The sequence below is a fragment of the Zea mays genome, chromosome 9 (genome assembly GCF_902167145.1).
Source record: "Zea mays cultivar B73 chromosome 9, Zm-B73-REFERENCE-NAM-5.0, whole genome shotgun sequence".
NCBI lineage: Eukaryota > Viridiplantae > Streptophyta > Magnoliopsida > Poales > Poaceae > Zea > Zea mays.
In genome coordinates, this window is record NC_050104.1 from 104,200,388 (window position 1) to 104,213,200 (window position 12,813).

Sequence of the window (12,813 nt, forward strand, 5' to 3'; positions counted from 1 at the left end):
AACTCAACTGTGGGACATCGACAGAGCATCTGATACCATCAAAAGTTAGTGAGACTGTGAGTGTTACAAAGGGGAGAATCACCCCCCTTTGTGGAGGCATATAATTGGCATCAATAATAGCCAAATTTGTTTCATTGTAGCTGACAAGCACTTCTACATGACTGGCAATTACTTCCAAGTCCCTTCCTTTTTATGTAATGACACATCTACAGTCATGCCAGTCAAATTTGCATGTTTCTCCTTCAGTGCATCTTCTGATACTGACGGATATGAGTGCTCATATGCTGTAAAACCAATCAGGACATGCTTCTTGGCAAAATTGTTAAGCTATTTGGCGGATTCAAGGCTTTCTGTAAAGCATTGCAGTTCCTTGTTTCAGTTCATACTGTAACTGCAAACAGTGCAGATCATATGTAATGTACCGAGTGTTGATCACTTAACAGACCTGCCAGAAAGGTACCAGTTAGTTGAAGAGAAGCGCGAACAGAGAGTCGAAGAGAAGCGTGAATCCAAGCAATACACCAAAGCCAATCCAGTATCACTTGGCTTTTCGAAATATTCCATGGGACTTGAGGATAAGCACACCACGTGGTTCAGTCGAGCCTGGAAGGATCTTCTGCCAAATTTGTCCCAAGAACTCGTTCACCGAGACAGCATTTTGCGCATACATCATCGGAGAGGTCCAGTATCCCCCAAATCCACCATTTGTTCATGTCTTCTGGAAGCTAATGAAAGGAAGGGGCAACTAGCAGCAAAAGCTTCAAAATGAGTTCAAAACCATGGAACAGGATGACGGTTTTTGACCTCTATAAAGAGCAAATCCACCTAAAAGCATAACAATTAAAATTGCAAATGATCCAAAGACATATGCAGCAAACATGTTTCTTACTGCTCCTGCAGTGAACCGGAAGAGCGAAGCTGCCATCTGATTAGCTGCTAAGAAAAGCAGATACTGCTTGAAAAGCCTAAGGATAGTGAAACTCTGTCGGTTTGTCATAAAAACGAGTAAGAATACCAAATACAAGTTATTAAATACTTAGGGACACGATTATTGGAACCCATCTGATTACATCTGGATCAAATCTAATGGCATAATCAGTTATGAAAATGAACCCACCAACCTCAAGAAATGTGATGGGGATCTTGAGAATTCATGATGGTACAGTGCAAGTCCAAACAGGATAGAAGAGAATGGAGTGGCTTAAAAATGGTGAGTAAGCTCCGAGAAGCCATTGAATACGAATATGAGCGTTGTAAAGAAGAGTGCACACTGTTAAGTCTACCTTCTCCTAATAATTTAAGTTTTTGTGTTGAACTGGTTAGTGCGTCCACTCTAACATGGTATTAGAGCCACGTTCGAATCCTAATAGAGGCTTTATTTTTGCTTTTGTCCCTTTATTCCCACGTTTGTGCCGTTCTCTCTGGCTGCACGTCAGTGGAGATGTTAAAATGTATATGTGAATTACCTACCTTCTCCTAACAGGTTGAACTGGTTACTACGTCCACGCTAACACACACATGTATATGCCTCCATTTGCCACAGAATTCCGAATGGAAGAAGAGTGTCATTTCAATGACTGATAACAGAATCAGCTGCGTTGCCAAACAAAAACTAGGCACAGTTGTGTATTTGGTAAGTAATGAATGTAACAAAGCATAGCTGGTGTTAATCATCATTGGCTTAGGGTTAGTTTGGGAACCACATTTTCCAAAGAGAAAATGAACTAATTTTTCATGAGAAAATAGAAATCACTTGTGAAAATAGGGTTTCCAAACTAGCCCTTAAGTTTTCATTATATCCATGGCATGTGAACCCGTAAGGCTCCATTATCAACGTGGGAATTTTGCATATTTTCATAGGAATTGTGTTTTCTTTTTAAATTCCTACATTCCGACTAATAGGAGCATCCCATCTTGATAGTTGGTGAAGCATGAGACATATTGAACAAAGGAAATATGTTTATGCTAAATGTGCTTTATCTTAGGAAAACACCCTCCTTGCAGGTTATTGAGGCTTAGACACATTGGCTTTTAGCAGCATACAACAGTGCACGATATATTATTTGGTAAGAGGCACAAACTGGTCATGCTGGCGCTGCATATATATGGGCTGTTTGGTTCTTGGCTAAATATGTCACACTTTGCCTAAGGTTAGTCGTTTGAATTAAAGAACTAACCTTAGGCAGAAAAGTTAGGCAAAGTGTGGCAAGTTAGGTATCAAACCAAACAGTCCCATAGTATTTTTATCTGAGCCTATTCTGAAGTTCAGGGGCCAATTCCCTCTACTACTCGAAACATGTAGAAAAATGAGTTCCTCTTCATTAGCAGAATCTCTCGATCGATGTTGGCTTTCAACAGCTCTTTTGCACTTACACCGTGCTTTGAGGTTGCCAAAGTTGAAGGGTGGTTCATGCTCATGTCGAATGACACGGAAATCTCATTTGCCATGGCCTGGCTAACACGGAACGAGCGAAATGAATCTGCAAATTCCTTCACAGTGATGTAGCACTGTAGGTCTGGCCGTGCTGAGCCCAGTACTGCCGAGGGACTTGATTTTGGAGTCCCCGGCCTAGACCTTGCAGGGGTCCTATGAGTCTATGACACTATACTTCAAGGCGCTCCCAAACTTAAGACTCAACTTGTCAGCAACAACTCAACTTGTCAGCAGCAAATTGTGTAAAATAGGGAATTTCAAATGTAGATTATATTATTTATAGAGTGGAGTTTAAAATAGAGAATGAGATATGTTAGCTGCCGAAGACAACCTCATGACTGCTTAGAGGGCCTATCACCCCACGATCTCTAAGGCCCCTGGCCTACATGGTTGGGTCCCGAAGTTCAAGGCCCTAAGGACAATAGAGCTTTTGATTCAATCAAGTATGGGAGCGCATTAGACCAAAGAATATGACTAGCCCTAACCCCTAGGGTAGGATGGCCACCGAAGGTACGATGCTATGTTTAACTTTACTCCCAACATGCCTCAATGATGCTGGCAGTATGGATAAGCCTTTCATACAACATTTAATGTGATGGATGACGTTATGGTCGAATAGGAACACTGCTGCCATATATATATATATATATATATATATATATATATATATATATATATATATATATATATATATATATATATATATATATATATATATATATATATATATATATATATATATATATATATATATATATATATATATATATATATATATATATATATATATAGATTGTATATTAGCAGCTCTGGGCTTCCTTTAGTTATTGGAAGCCCAGGCCAGACAGTGCAATCCGGTCGAGTCGGACCAGGTCCAGACGTCTATAAAAGAAAATCCGTAGTGCTAGGGATCAGTTTTTACGCCCCATCTCGATTCATTAGCGACGGTTGCCAGGCCGACGGTGGCGGCCCCCGATCCAGAGGGCGAGCGGTGGCGGCGGTTTCCAGGTCGGCGGTGGCGGCCCTCGATCCAGAGGGCGAGCGGCGGCGGCGCCCTTGTGCGGTGGCGGCGATTCCCAGGCCGGTGGCCGCAACTCCATTACCTCGACGCGCGGTGGCGGAGGTTCCTCGATCCGCAGCGAGGCCCTTGTGCAGGCAAGCGGCGGCGTCCCCGAAGCCCCGAGGAGGCGGCACTTCCAAGGCCGGCGAGCAAGCGACGCCCGTCGACGTGCGAGTAGCGACGGCGACGCATGAGGCGCGATGTTCGAGCGAGCGATGTCACGGAAGGGGCGAGATGCGCGCAGCGATGATCGCGCGTGACATCCTCTGATCCGGCGCATTTTTCTTTTCATTTATTGTGTTTTATGCCTACCACATGTATTATTTACGCTAAAAACTGTATGTTTTTATGCTTTAACACAGAGTTCGTATATCAGTTTACTGCATGCACATTTGAAAGACAATTCCTTGATTTATGCCGTTCTTAATTTGCGCGCATGCAATGGAAACTCCCACGATTTTGCCATAATTTTTGGATCTGTATAAAAATAGAAACCGCATGCATGCGGCTGCCATGTTTTTCGGATCTGTCATAAAAATAGGATCGTAATAACAACCTACTAAAGCTATCAACCTCTAATTGACTCGGTATTTACGCTTATAATTGAGGGATTTTATGCTCAAAACTTAAGGTTTTTACGCTCCACCCGGAGATGCGTCCACCAGTGAACAACATGCCAGATTTTTTACGCAGTGTAAGGAATTGCATAAATACCTACACCGTGTAGTATAATTTGTTTCAGTATACATCATAAACTAGTTCTAATGCGTTTAGTTGCATGGCTGTTGGAGGGATCCTATATTTATGAAGGAAATAAAACATTAAATGTGATTTTTTGTTTCTATGCATGCAATTCATTTCATTTCATTGCATATTCTTTCCATCATAAATTCGTGTGCATGCAGCCTGTAGCAGATTTTTACGCAGTATACCGAATTGCATAATTATCTACACAGTGTAGCATATTTAGTATCAGTATATAGCATAAAATGGTCATTACGAGTTTTAGTTGCATGTCTGTTTCAGCGATCCTAAATTTATGGAGGTAATAAAGCATTTAAAATAGAAACCGCCACACATATCTTTCCTAAATTTACGCGCATGCAAGGGAACGTGATTGACTCATGCATGCATTTTGCCATAATTTTAGGATCTGTATAACCGCATGCATGCGACTGCCATGTTTTTCGGATCTGCCATAAAAATAGGATCGTAATAACAACCTACTAGAGCTATCAACCTCTCACATTGGCTCGGTATATACGCTTATAATTGAGGGATTTTATGCTCAAAACTTAAGGTTATTACGCTCCAACCCGAAGGTGCGTCCACCAGTGAACAACATGCCAGATTTTTTACGCAGTGTAACGAATTGCATAAATACCTACACCATGTAGTATAATTTGTATCAGTATATATCATAAACTAGATTTAATGTGTTTTAGCTGCATGGTTGTTGGAGGGATCTTATATTTATGAAGGAAATAAAACATTAAATACGATTTTTTGTTTCTATGCGTGTAATTCATTTCCTTTCATTGCACATTATTTTTATCATAAATTCGTGTGCATGCAGCTGGTAACAGATTTTTACGCAGTATATCGAATTGCATAATTATTAACACAGTGTAGCATATTTAGTCTCAGTATATATCATAAAATGGTCCTTACGCGTCTAGCTGCATGGCTGTTGCAGCGATCCTAAATTTATGGAGGAAATAAAGGATTTTAAAAACAGAAACTGCCGCACATATCTTTCCTAAATTTATGCGCATGCATTGGATCGTGTTTGACTCATGCATGCATTCCTTTTTTTGCGCTAACAGACGTGGGACAGGTGGCGCACCCGACAGCCTGTTTGGGCGCGCTGGTTGAACCAGTTTGAAGGGGTGGTCGGCCTGGGCTTCCTTTAACTATTGGAAGCCCGGGGCTCCCGTTATACCTACCCTATATATATATATATAGTATTTAGAGCCCTGGGCTCTCTCTAACTATTGGAAGCCCCGACCAGCAACTGATCAGGTGCGCGGACCGCACCGTACCGACCAGGTGCGCAGGCTTTTTGGCTCACTGTACCACCTACTTACGTTAATTATAACTACGTGTTATGCTCAATCGTGTTACGGTTTACACACTTTTTGGTATGCACATGTTGTACACAAGTTTACACTTATTTTGTCATACTCTCTGAAACCGCTTCTACTATCATATAAAACCGACAACGACGACTGCTTTGCCCGAGAGGACTAGGGTTTCAGCGGCGGCGGCTGCCGAGCCCCATTCCCGATCTGAAGCACCTCAAACCACCGCTCTGCCCCAGATCCAGATCCACCCAGCTACTGCGGCGAGCCCGTGGGGACGGTGGCGGCGGAGGACCCGAGTGCACGGAGATGCTCAACTACGACCAGGTCTTCATCAGGGACTTCGTGCCCTCCGTGCTCGCCTTCCTCATGCACGACGAGACCGAGATCGTCCGCAACTTCCTCCTTCACACCCTCTAGCTTCAGGTGACCTGATCCTGATCCTGCTTAATAGTTTCTCGTCTGGACCATTCCTTGCTACCTTTCAGAAACCATTTGTGATGCTGCCGTGAAAGCACCCGACCTCAAATCTATGTGCGCCGACAGTTTTGGAACAGCAGCAGCCATAGTCGCCTGGGGGCTTAGGTGTGGCCGTCGTTGCGGGGCCCGTCCCTAGCCGCGGGCTCGGCCGCGAGCCGCGGACGCTCTGCCGCGAGCCGCAGCGTGCGCTCTGCCGCCAGCCGCGGGTCCGACCGCCTACGGGTGCGCATCCGGCCGCCGCCGTCGAGTCCATCTTGGAGGCAAGGAGTGAGCAAGGCATCGAGCTTCCCCACCAAATTATTCCCTGACGGTGCATGAGAATGGCCAGGGAAATCCATGGTCGCCAGATCTGCGCCTACTTATTCCTCTCCAGTCCCCAGCGAGAGATTCAGGTAAGGACTATTTGCTTATTTCAGTACCATATTGGTTTTGGTCAAGATTAGAGACTAATATGCAGTGGTTTAGAAACTATTGTATTATTATTTTTATTACTTCAGATTTAGTTTTTTGATTGTTTTTATCTAGACTTGGGGCCCTCATTTAATCTCATTACTGATCTGTGGCCTGCACATCAATACATCAATAGAGTCTCTAATGTCTATTGTATTGTTCTGATTCTATAAAGTGTACAATGGTTCACAATATCTGTGTGAACAGGTGAAACGTGAAGAGCTGCTTGAGTATGCCCAAAGTATCATTTCAGGATTGAAGAGAAATGATGAAATTGTGAGGTGATATAATAGAATCAGCTAATTACCTGTGAATATATTATAACGATATAATAGAATTTTGAGGTAATACTACTTCTCTTACATCTAGTGCTTCATGTTTTGGATATACATGTGGTCAGGCTTTCTAAATTTTTGCTACCAATATAGTTCTAGAAATTAGTTGGAAAATATGATAATTGCATGTAGATTTGTAATTTGAAGTACTATTATACAATTTCAAGTTATTAAATTTAAACCTTCCTTTGTAATAGTGCATACATATGCTACACCCACCTCCGCCAGCATTTAGCATCATTGTATTATCATAAAACCATAATTTCCAGGTAGTATTTAGTTGTGCTAGTCTATTAGGTGAATGCTTTTAATCATTATACCATTTTCTGTTGAGCTTTACTAAGGAAAGTAGTGACTCGACTCGTGAATAGCTGAACAAGACTGATCTCAGTATGCTGGCGAAAAAATGGTGAATTAGAGTAATCAATCATATTATCTTCCATATTTGCATATAATTATACTTTTGTAGGTGGTATTAATGGAGAAAGATCAGAAATAGCTGAAATTGAACCAGCATGAACAGGTGAAGTTGCTCGGCTTAGAGCTGCTCTCCGGCGTGATCCACCCGGCGCTATTCGGCAACATCACCAGATTTATACAAGCTTACACAGACCTGTTTTGATATATTGTGAACAAAACAAGTGCCCTATGAGACCATCATGATTTATGCATTTTCAAACTAAATTTTACGACACTTCTTTTTTGTGTTTTATGCTTCCATTAAAAAACAATCTTACTACGTTTTACGCCAAATTTATGACACTTTTTGATGTGTTTTTACAGCAATCTCTTGCGAAGTGAGATTGTGCGCGTGTTTTATACTAAATTTCATACTCATTTACGATGTTTTAGCTCACGTTTTACGCTGAAATCATTCAAGCCAGAACACGCGCACGATCGGCTGCACGTGATTTTCACGCCGTAATTTTGGGCTCCGTTTGCTGTTACAAAACAGATATAGGATTTACGCTAAATTTCGTACTCATTTACGTTGTTTTATCTCACGTTTTACGCTGGAATCGGCCTGAGCCAGGACCCCGCTCACGATCGGCTGCACGCGATTTTCACGCCGTAATTTTAGGCCCCATTTGTTGTTACAAAACAGATATAGGATTTACGCTAAATTTCATACTCATTTACGCTGTTTTAGCCCACGGTTTACGCTGGAATAATCCGCCCGAGCCAGAACCAGAACCACATACTGCATGATTTATGCTGTCAAGTACATGTCATTATGCAGTCGTAAACGCTGTCCACAGTGTCATATTCGTTCCACGTGATTCAGGCTTTAAAAGATTCCTTTATGCATGTTTTACACATCTTTATCCATATATATATGCATTCGTATATTGCGTTACTCTTATCGTCCTAGAATCTTGGCTGTTGACTGCATGGCTGACGCAAGCACGTGGGTGCTGAGTCGACCGCGTCCTGGCTGGGGCTTCTATTAGTAGGGGAAGCCCAGGGCTTCCATTACCTCTTCCCTATATATATAGATTGTATATTAGGAGTCCTGTGCTTTCAATAACTAAAGGAAGCCCAGGCCAGACAGTGCAATCCGGTCGAGTCGGACCAGGTCCAGACGTCTATAAAAGCTAGGGATCAGTTTTTCACGTCCCATCTCGATTCATTAGCGATGACGGTTGCCCGATAGCGCGCGCGGCGGTGGACCCTCGGCCGGTGGCCGCGACTCCCCGACCTCGACATGCGGTGGCGGCGGTTCCCAGGCTAGCAGCGGCGGCCCCCGATCCAGAGGGCGAGCGACAACAGTGCCCTTGTGCGGTGGCAGCGGTTTCCAGGCCGGTGGCCGCAACTCCATTACCTCGACGCGCGGTGGCGGATGTTCCTCGATCCGGAGTAATGGCGGCGGTTCCCCAATCCAGAGGGCGAGCAACAGCGGGGCCCTTGTGCGGGCAAGCGGCGGCATCCCCGAAGCCCCGAGGAGGCGGCACTTCCAAGGCCGGCGAGCAAGCGACGCCCGTCGACGTGCGAGCGACGGCGACGCATGAGGCGTGATATTCGAGCGAGCGACGTCACGGAAGGCGCGAGATGCGCGCAGCGATGATCGCGCGTGACATCCTCCGATCCGGCGCAGTTTTCTTTTCGATTATTGTGTTTTATGCCTACCACATGTATTATTTACGCTAAAAATTGTACGATTTTATGCTTGAACACAGAGTTCGTATATCAGTTTACTGCATGCACATTGGAAAGGCAATTCCTTGATTTATGTTGTTCGTAATTTGCGCGCATGCAATGGAAACTCCCACGATTTTGCCACAATTTTTGGATCTATATAAAAATAGAAACCGCATGCATGCGGCTGCCATGTTTTTCGGATCTGTCATAAAAATAAGATCGTAATAACAACCTACTAAACCTATCAACCTTTAATTGACTCGGTATTTACGCTTATAATTGAGAGATTTTATGCTCAAAACTTAAGATTTTTATGCTCCACCCGGAGATGCGTCCACCAGTGAACAACATGCCAGATTTTTTACGAAGTGTAAGGAATTGCATAAATACCTACACCGTGTAGCATAATTTGTTTCAGTATACATCATAAACTAGTTCTAATGCGTTTAGCTGCATGGCTGTTGGAGGGATCCTATATTTATGAAGGAAATAAAACATTAAATGCGATTTTTTGCTTCTATGCATGCAATTCATTTCCTTTTATTGCATATTCTTTCCATCATAATTTCGTGTGCATTCAGCTGGTAGCAGATTTTTACGCAGTATACCGAATTGCATAATTATCTACATAGTGTAGCATATTTAGTATCAATATATCATAAAATGGTCATTACGAGTTTTAGTTGCTTGTCTGTTGCAGCGATCCTAAATTTATGGAGGAAATAAAGTCTTTAAAATAGAAACCACCACATATATCTTTCCTAAATTTACGCGCATGCCAGGGAACGTGTTTGACTCATGCATGCATTTTGCCATAATTTTTGGATCTGTATAAAAATAGAAACTGTATGCATGCGACTGCCATATTTTTCGAATCTAACATAAAAATAGGATCGTAATAACAACCTACCAGAGCTATCAACCTCTCACATTGGCCAGATATTTACGCTTATAATTGAGAGATTTTATGCTTAAAACTTAAGGTTTTTACGCTCCAACCTGGAGATGCGTCCACCAGTGAACAACATGCTAGATTTTTTACGCAGTGTACCGAATTGCATAAATACCTATACCGTGTAGTATAATTAGTATAAGTATAAATCATAAACTAGTTCTAATGTGTTTAGCTGCATGGTTGTTGGAGAGCTACTATATTTATGAAGCAAATTAAACATTACATACGATTTTTTGTTTCTATGCATGCAATTCATTTCCTTTCATTGCATATTATTTTCATCATAAATTCGTGCGCATGCAGCTGGTAACAGATTTTTACGCAGTATACCGAATTGCATAATTATCTATACAGTGTAGCATATTTAGTCTCAATATATATCATAAAATGGTCCTTACGTGTCTAGCTGCATGGCTGTTGCAGCGATCCTAAATTTATGGAGAAAATAAAGCATTTAAAAATAGAAACCGCCACACATTTTTTTCCTAAATTTACGCGCATGCATTGGATCGTGTTTGATTCGTGCATGCATTCCTTTTTTGCGCTAATAGACGTGGGGCAGGTGGCGTACCCGACAGGCTGGTTGGGCGCGCTGGGTTGACCAGTTTGTAGGGGTGGTCGGCCTGGGCTTCCTTTAACTATTGGAAGCCTAGGGCTCCCGTTATACCTACCCTATATATATATATATATATATATATATATATATATATATATATATATATATAACATACTACAGTCCACTAACTATATAACATACTACAGTCCACTAACCATGGGAACTAATGAACAGGGCTATCACCTTCTTTGGCCGGATCTTCCAATCTTTTTAGAAAACCAGTTCACTGCGCGGCCCACCCCGTCCTGTGTTGCCTATGCTTGCGCCCCACCCCAAAACGGTTGCTGACTTTGTACAACTCCGTAGGGCGCGCTACGGCAACACAGCCTACGCTTGCTGCTTGCTGGTTTTTCCATCATCCAATCCACAACAAATCGAATGAAACCGCTTCAGATTTCTTTTGATGAAAACCCTAGTTCCGCTCTCGCTCGTCGCTACTAACGGGGTCTCGGTTCGATGTGTGCCCCATTGTCCGCCACACTTTAACGAGATAGAGTACTAGATTGTTACACTGGTTACCAACTACATCATACCCGACAACATGGATTCTAGTATCCGTCCCTATGACAGGTCATACCTACCTCTACAACAAGTCATATCTACCATTGCAACAAGAAATCCTCAACATTGTGGCGTGACCAAGGCATGCCACAACGTATAATTCCATGATCATGATAAGATGAGTTGTTGAGACCATGCTAGGCAGAGCCCGTCACCCAACAGACATGTAACCTCCCTTGACCTATAAAAAGAAAGAGTAGAGCAACATGGAGGGAGGGGGAGAAACCGACTTCTAACGACAGACATATATAGAGATGTTAATGGGGACCCGATACCCACTAACCCGTGGGGAATTCCCCTATTAGGGTACGGGGTATGGGACAAAAATTGTCCCCATGGGTAGGGATGGCAATGGGGACTCGATCCCCGATTCCCCGCGGGAATTCCCCTATTAGGGTACGGGTATGGGACTAATTAGTCCCCGCGGGGATCTAAATGGGGGAAATTTAATCCCTGTCGGGTTCGCGGGGACGGGGGCGGGGATCCATCCCCCGTCCCCGTTCCCCGTGTACCCGTCCCATGAATTTTTTTATCCAAGTTAGTCAATTTATTTGTTAAAATTATAGTAAAAACTCAATACATGACATGTTATAAAATAACAAAATAAACTCTAAAGTAGATGTCTCTTGTAATTTTCAATCTTGTTTATTAAATTTGTATTAATTTGATATAATCAATTTAAATTTACCTTTAAATATTGTACTTCTAGTGGTGACAGATTCCCCGCGGGGTTCCGCACGGGGATAAATTCCCCGACGGGGACGTGGATGGGAGAAAAAGCTCCCCCGTGAGCGTTCGCGGGGACGGGGACGGGGAGCTATTCCCCGACGGGGAAATCCCGTTGCCATCCCTACCCATGGGTATGGATATGGGATAAAATCTTCACCGATTGGGTAAACGGGTATGGGTTTAGGAAGCAATAATCCGAACCCGATTACCCATGGGTATTTCATACATGTACACATATCCTGTTTGTATGAATTTGAGGCCGAGCCGGCCACCAAGCCTAGCACGACAGCGCACCAGGCCCCATGTCCTAGCCCAACAAGGCAACACGGTAATACAACTAGCAGACTAGCAAAAAACAAAACCCTAAAATAACCAGTCATACGCTACGCCCTGTCTAGCTGGTCAACCGCCGCACGCTTGGACAATTGCGCTAGCTAGCACTGCACACTAGCGACTTCACCAGCGATGAGGAGCATCGTCGACTGCTAGGAGCCTAGGACAACGGTGACGACCATGGATTCTCAGGCGCCAACGAACTTAGATGGTGACCAAGGAAGGTGAGCAGACTCCATTTCTCCATTTCTTCTATCGGTCTTAAAGTACTGATTTCTTTTCTGATGGATGGATGAATGAATCATGGTTCATGGATGAGTGCTCGCCGATGTGGTGATGTCTAAAATCTGGATAGTTTGTGCTAGCTATTAGTACCTAGTTATCCCTTAATTGGGGATGGGGACCCGAAACCCGAATAGAGATGGGTATGAGATAAGTTTTGCACCCATGATGGGTATAAGGAATGATCAAGCATAATGGAGATGTGTATGAGATGCTATAACCCGGTGCGGAATTTCCCATTGATATCTCTAGACATATAGGCGAATAAGAGACCTATAACCTAGAACTCTCGTTAGAACTAGACGAGAAGGGGGAGCTAGAAGGTTATGACGCTTATTTGATATCAGAGCTTATCTTC